We start from the raw sequence: 7,669 nt of genomic DNA on the forward strand, positions 1-7,669 counted from the left end.
TATCATGTTTTGAATAATGGTTTTTAATGCAATTATTTAATAATATGAGTTTATTACCATACGAGCTTACTAAGCTTTATAGCTTACTTTGTGTTATTTTTCTATGTTTTATAGTGATTTGGACATTCGCTTGGGTTAGAAGTCGGCAGAGATTGCATCACACTATCTGATTTTTGATTTCGGTATTTATACACTTGTGACTTGGTTATATGGCATGTATAGGCTTTATGGCTATTTGATGAGTACAATCAATTTGGTAACTAATTCCTATTTGTTTGATGCAATTAGCCATGAGATGTGGCTTGAAAATGTTGTTATTTTGATGTGTGAAGGATGCATTATGTTATGGCATAATTTTAGTATACTTGGTGATGGTTCAAGTTGTTTATTTGATTATTTGATAAGTGATGAGTATTTGCTTATATAATGCACGGGCGTGTGGCTCGACCGTGTGTGACCCACAGCCTTGGTACACGGTCGTGTGTCCCCTGGATAGCCCTTCGAATTTAAGTTAGTATACCCTACAGGATTGGCACGGCCTAGACACACGGGCGCGTCTATTGGCCGTGTGTGGTACACGGGTTGGCACATGGGCGTGTGGTTGGCCGTGTGACCCAAGTTAGTAACCTCTCCAGATTTCCCATGGCCATTGCACATGGGTGTGTCCTCGGCCGTGTGGTGTAAGTCAATATGTATGCCCTGTTTTTACACGGTCTGTGACACGGGCATGTCTAGTGGCTGTGTGAGGCACACGGCCTGTTCACACGAGTGTATGACCCCTGAATACTTGAAAACTTTATAAGTTTCCCAAAGTTTGCAAATGTTATATGTTTAGTCCCGAACCACTTCTAAGCATGTTTTAAGGTCTCGTAAAGCCTTATAAGGGACATTAAGATTATATTTGATTGATGTTTACATCAAAATGTATGATTTATGTTGTGATTGATCGATAATGCCTCGTAACCCTATTCTGGCTATGAATACGGGTTAGGGGTGTTACAGGTCCATTTAGGTTTGTTTATACTTTAGATATTTAGTTTTATGGTCCATTTGGATCCAATTTCATTTTACAAGTTTAGTTTTCAAGTCCAATTTCATTTTAGAGGAGTAGTTTTAAGGTTTTTTTTTTGTTTTAGAGGTCTATTTTTGAGGTCCATTTATTTTTCAGATTTGTTTTAAAGGCCTAGCTATGAGGTTTATTTTTTTTCTTGAAGACTTGATTTTGAGGTCTATTTATTTTCCAACTTTGTTTTAGAGACTTAGTTGTGAGAACCTATAACATTCCAATTCTGGTGGAACTAAAGTTTTGGGTGTATGTCAGTAAATAGTCTATCTGACATTGTGTTATCTGCCCAAATCATCATTTTGATGCATACGTGTGGGCGTATAGTAACCACCACTTGAGTTAGTGATACTCTGTTATATTAAGGATATGTTCGTGTTAAGGGATAAAAGGGAAATAAAGGATGAGTATTCACCAAAGGTATAGTACGCCTGGTTTGTATGGAATATTGTGCTAGTTAGACTTTAAATAATTTGGTTAGAAACCAATTGTATAGTTTAGCCTGATAAGTTTGATGAAAGGAACTTATTTTTGTTTTTCTCAAAAATTGTAGGTCAATAAAAAGGCAAGTTCCGATACGTATAACACTTGTTAAATTTCACTAAGCAAGATGAGTTATATTTATATGTGAAAGTGTGTTATGAAAAGGGTTCTTCTTCCTTCCTCTTCCTCTTTGTTAAGTGGAAATTACTGATACCTTCCTTAAGTCTTGATATATCTCTTTATCGATAATCTAAAAGCTAAGGTTATGTTATGATTAGTGGCTATTCTATTGATAGGTAAGTATTACTATTATGTATGTTAAATTCTGAAAGAGTAAGTCTGTAAAAGGTGCATGAACAGTAAGATGTAAGTATAAGGCTTAGCATAATAGTTTTCATTGCTCAAGTTGATGGTAAATTGTATACGAATGAGTCTTAATAACATTCTTATATTCTGAAAATAGTGGTTGCTGCTTGTTCGATATGAATATCCAGATCTGGAGTTTTTGTTAAACTAAGCCTTATTGAATAATATGTTTTGATATAACAAATTAAACTGTTTTTGAATAAAAAAGTTGAGCAATTTGAAAATCAAGTTGAAATGGTTTCAATTGAGTCAAACATTTTCCAATATGTTTTAACCATTGAAAAACAAGTTAGAATTCCTCTAGGACAAAAAGTATTAATACTTTTTGTCTAAGTATCGATATTTAATAAGATATCGATACCCTTTTGATAATCGATACCAAATTGACATTCTGTTTCTTTCAAACCCTATTAGGTATCGATCCGATATTGATACTTTCTTAAGGTATCGATATATTTTCCTAAGGTATCGATATTCCTACTCCAACAGTCATTGACTGCATTAATTACAAAAAAATATCGTTACCCTTTTAGTAGGAATCGATACTCGTTGCTGCAGGTGAAGTTAATGACTTGGTATTTCATCTCCAACGACTATATTCACTTCTACAACAACCACAACAGTTGGAAATCAATTAGAGGGTATAAATATCATCTTCCAAAGGCTTAGCATTAACAAGAGTGATAAACCATAATATATACATATTTTTATCCCATGCTTGGCATATTTTTGGATGATTTATCATAAGATTTAGTGAATTTGATGCTCCTAATCCTTTAATTTCATTTTTTATCATAGGAAAGTGAAAAGAGTAAGAAACGGGCCAAAAACGAATAAAATGGGCTTATCTCAGTATTTCACCCTGCCTAGGCATTTTCACACGAGTAAACCACACGCCCGTGTGTCATGGTCGTGTCGACTAAAAACCAAGTCAGAATTGCACACGGCCTGAGGACCTTCACATGGGCGTGGTACATGGTCGTGTCCCTACCGAGCCCAAGTCTAATTCTGCTTGGAAAAGGCTAATTTTAAGGGTTTTGAAGCATTCCAAAGTCTATATAAACACCCTAGAAGAGGATCAAAAGGGGGACACAGGGTAGAAGGCAGGAAATACTCAAGGACAACCATCGGAATCAGCTCAGAAGGAGGATTTACTTCAAGATTGAAAATCTCCACTCAATTTTCTAAGAAGTTCTTTGGGTTTCTTTATGTTTTGTTGTTTTCCCAATTTTGAGATGTTTTCCATTATTGTGAACTAAACTCCCTAAATACCTAAGGGAGATGAAACCTAAGATGAATCTTATTACTATTTGAATTATATGATAAATACTTGTTTTTATTCTTAATTGTGAGTTTTAACCCTTGCTTTAATATTCCATGATATTAATTCAGGTTTTTGATGTGCTTATTCAGCGGAGCAAAAGTCCCTGTTTAAGAGTAGATTATTCATAATTAAGTGGAGTTGCATGCAATCCTAGAGATAGGATGACATAAATCTGCCGGATTAGAGTCAAATCTAATAAAGGAATTCATAGATCAAGTTAATATGACAATAGAGGTTTTAATTAGAAAGAGATTTCGATTAATCAACCTAGAGTCAGTTGTTCTTAGTCTCGAGAGAGATATTAACATAAATCAGGGATTTCTACGGATTAAGCCAAGTGAATAAATCATCTAATTCAGAAGTGATAAGTGAAATCTAGGTGGATTCTTCCTTGGGTATTATCTTCTTCATCGGTTTTCCAAAGAATATTTTCCAACTTTTATCTCTGTCGAGTTCTTAGTTAGTTAGTTAATTAAGTTTAGTTTAGAAAACATCTCTTCAATTCTTAAGCTAGATAATAAAAAGATAGTAATTACTAGTACTTTTAGTCCTCACAGATACGATATTTCTGGTATCACCTCAACTATACTACTGTTCGATAGGTGTGCTTGCCTTAGGTAATTTTTAGTTAGTTTAGCGACCATCAAGTTTTTGGCGCCGTTGCCGGGGACTAAGATATTAGGAACACTTAATTTTTATTACTTTAGCCATTTTTACTTTTATTGCAATTTACTTTTAGTTTTTTTAGTTTAATTTTTTTTTCTAAATTTTTCTTTTATTTACTTCTGGCAGGTTTTTATAGTATATGACTAGAAGAAACCCGTCATGACCTTGACTTTTTGACAGTGAAATTGAAAGTACAGCTCGCAGAAACCGAAGACAAATAAGGCGAAGCCTACAATACATAGAGAAAGAGCGAGAGGACGATATCCGTACTACAACCGAGGAGATGGCTGATAATCAGAATAATCTGTTACCTCCTGTGGTTGCTGCAAATCCAGTAGATCAGGATCCTGCTCCTCGTACTATGTATGATTATGCTAAACCGACTTTAATAAGAACTGAATCAAGTATAGTTAGATCTACTGTTGCTACAAATAATTTTGAACTGAAACCTAACAGGATTCAAATGATACAACAGTTTGTTCAGTTTGATGGTTAGCAGGACGAGGATCCAAACACTCATTTAGCAAATTTTCTGGAATTCTACGACACTTTTAAGATTAATGGTGTTTCTGACGATGCCATTCGCCTTCGGTTATTTCCCTTTTCATTAAGGAATAAGGCTAAATAGTGGTTGAACTCATTACCACGAGGATCAATCACTACTTGGGAACAAATGACCGAAAAATTTTTACTTAAATATTTTCCGCCTGCTAAAACGGCTAAATTGAGGAATGATATCTCTTCTTTTGTGCAATGGATCTAGAAACCCTTTATGATGCATGAGAGAGATAAAAAGATCTATTGAGAAGGTGCCCTCACCATGGGTCACCTCTTTGGCTACAAGTTCAAACTTTTCACAATGGGTTGAACCTCTCAACTAGGCAAATGATCAATGCAGCTGCCGGTGGTACCCTAAATAACAAAACACCTGAAGAGGCTTATGAGTTCATTGAAGAGATGCCACTGAATAGCTATCAGTAGCAAGTCATGAGAACGAAGCCAACAAAAGCAGTTGGCGTTTTCAACCTCGACGCAGTCACTATGCTATCTAACCAAGTAGAACTTTTAAATAAAAAGATTGATAGTTTGTATGGTTCTACTCAGGTACATCCAGTGATGAGGTGTGATTCAAATGGAGGAGGAATGCACAACACAGATTATCTATCCTTCAACCCTAGCACCGAGGAGGAACAAGTCCACTATATGGGTAATAATTCTAAACCTCAAAATAATCAGTATAGTAACACTTATAATGTAGGTTGGAGAAACCATCCCAATTTCTCGTGGGGTGGTCAAGGAAATCAAAAACTGCAACATCCTCCAGGTTTTCAACAACCACCTTACCAACAAGAGAAGAAATCAAACCTTGAAGAGATGTTCACAAAATTTATCTCGGTGTTAGAAACTCATTTTTAGAATACCGAAACAACACATAAGAATTAGCAAGCATCAATTCAAAGGCTTGAAACTCAAATAGGATAGCTTGCTAAGCTGATTTCTGAACGACCACAAGGTTGCATGGCTAGTAACATAGAAACTAACCCAAGAGAGCAACTCCATGCCATCACTGTGCACGACGAAGAAGGGTTAGTTGAATCCAAATTTGAAATGAGGCACAAAGCAGTGTTAAGTAATGGTAAGGATGAGAAGAACCATGGTGCACAAAAGCCGGTAAGCAAAGAATATAAACCTCGTGTACCATATCCTAATGCAAAAAGGAAAGACCACACAGACGAACAATTTGGTCAATTTCTTAAACTCTTAAAGAAGTTGCATATTAACTTACCGTTTATTGAAGCTCTCTCGTAGATGACCAACTTAGTGAAATTTTTAAAGGAGCTATTGGCTAATAAACGAAAGTTAGATGTTGCGTCGCATGTGGAATTAAACGCAGTTTGCTCAGCCATTCTACAGAATAAGCTACCCAACAAGTTGAAAGATCTAGAGAGTTTTACGATTCCTTGCTTAATTGGTAGTTTGAATGTTAACAATGCTTTAGCTGATTTAGGGGCAAGTATTAATGTTATGCCCTACAAAATGTTTAAACAACTAGGTCTTGGGAAACCCAAACAAACTAGGATGAGCATTCAATTAGCAGATAAAACCATTAGATTTCCTAGGGGTATTATTGAAGACGTGCTTGTCAAAATTGATAAATTTATATTCCCAGTTGACTTTGTTGTTTTAGACATGGATGAAGATAGTGACATACCTTTAATTTTAGGAAGGCCCTTTTTAGCAACTACTAGAACTATCATCGATGTTGGCACAAGTGAATTGATACTTCGTGTAGGAGATGACACGATTAAACTTCAAGCTCGTGATTCTGCTAATATATCTAGTAATTGAGACGATTGTTTAAGTTCTTTTAACTTGAGTAATGTTAAGGCACAAACTTCTTTGTAGGAATTCCCTAGAAAGAACGTGATAGAGCCTCATTCTAATCCATGCAACAAAAACAGAGCGACTCATGAAGAACAAAATCTTTAGATCGATGAACTAGATGAATGGCGAACATATGTCAAGGAGAAACCAAAAGTACACGATGAATCCAAGTGACACTACAATGATCGTAGGGATGAAACAAAGCGTAAAGGTCGGGGACAAAGTATTGTTAGATGAAAAGGACCCCCGAATTGCTACTTCAGATCTTAATACAAATGGAGCGACTCCTTTCACAATACTAAATGCTTTTCCATATGGCACTGTAGAGGTAAGTCACCCAACTCAAGACAGTATCAAGGTAAATGGACATTATCTTAAACTTTATAACGGTGAGGATTTTAAAGACAATAGAGAGGAGCTACGACTCCACAAACCTACCTAAACATACCCACAAGGTCAAGTCGAGCTTAGACTTTAAATAAGCACTTCTCGGGAGGCAACCCAGCACTAACACCACTAACCCGTTTATTTTATCTATTTTTTGTGTTTTTATGTAGGAATAGTGACCCACACGGCCTGGACATACGAGCGTGTCATTGGCCGTGAGGAAACAAGGCTAAAAATACACAAGTATCGAGTCATACGGCCGTGTGGACCACACGTTCTGGACACACAGGCGTGTCTTAGGCCGTGTGAAACTTGGAGCTGAAATTTCAAATTTTAAATAAGCTAAGAAGCTACATGGGTAAGGCACACGACAGTGTGTTCGTACACACAGGCGTATGGGATACCACACAGGCGTGGGAGAAGCGAACAACATAGCGTACGACCGTGTGATATGGCCGTGTGAACCACACTGCCCGGACACACGGATGTGTCCCAGGCCGTGTGACGAAGGGGCATTCAATATTCGCGATTAACACGGGCTAAACTTGATCCACACGGGCATGTGACATGATCGTGTGGCCCAACACGGGGCCTTAAAAATACCGTGCCCCTATTTTAAACCCCCCAACCCTAAAACTTTTGTCTTCTTCTTCTTCCTAACCCCCAAAATCCCACCCCTAGCCGCCGACTGTTACCAGCCTTACATCGACCAGCCACCGCCGCTCGCCCCGCAAACCAAATCCTCTCTCCTTCAACCCCTCTTTCGAACACCTCTTCCCCAAACCCTCACCCCTCAGTCCCATCCGACCCCTTCCCACGACCCCACCCGCGCACCCCGTCTCCCACGGCCGACCTCTCCCCTTTGTTCCTTCGAATTCACAACATCTATCGTCCTCACTTTCAGCCCCTCACCCGAGCCAACACCCTTACAGACCCAATGAGTCAACCCCGCACTCCCACCTCCGTCACAACCTCCTAATCGTCAACCAACTACC

General features: G+C 37.7%; 1 non-coding gene across 1 annotated transcript; it reads right to left on the reverse strand.

Annotated features, from left to right (window-relative positions):
• Positions 1 to 4,623: 4,623 nt before the first annotated feature.
• Positions 4,624 to 4,729, reverse strand: LOC121204266 (small nucleolar RNA R71). The gene has a single exon (XR_005899194.1). It is a non-coding gene; the product is annotated as a small nucleolar RNA R71 (small nucleolar RNA).
• Positions 4,730 to 7,669: the final 2,940 nt, after the last annotated feature.

This window comes from Gossypium hirsutum, chromosome A07 (assembly GCF_007990345.1).
Source record: "Gossypium hirsutum isolate 1008001.06 chromosome A07, Gossypium_hirsutum_v2.1, whole genome shotgun sequence".
NCBI classification, from domain to species: domain Eukaryota; kingdom Viridiplantae; phylum Streptophyta; class Magnoliopsida; order Malvales; family Malvaceae; genus Gossypium; species Gossypium hirsutum.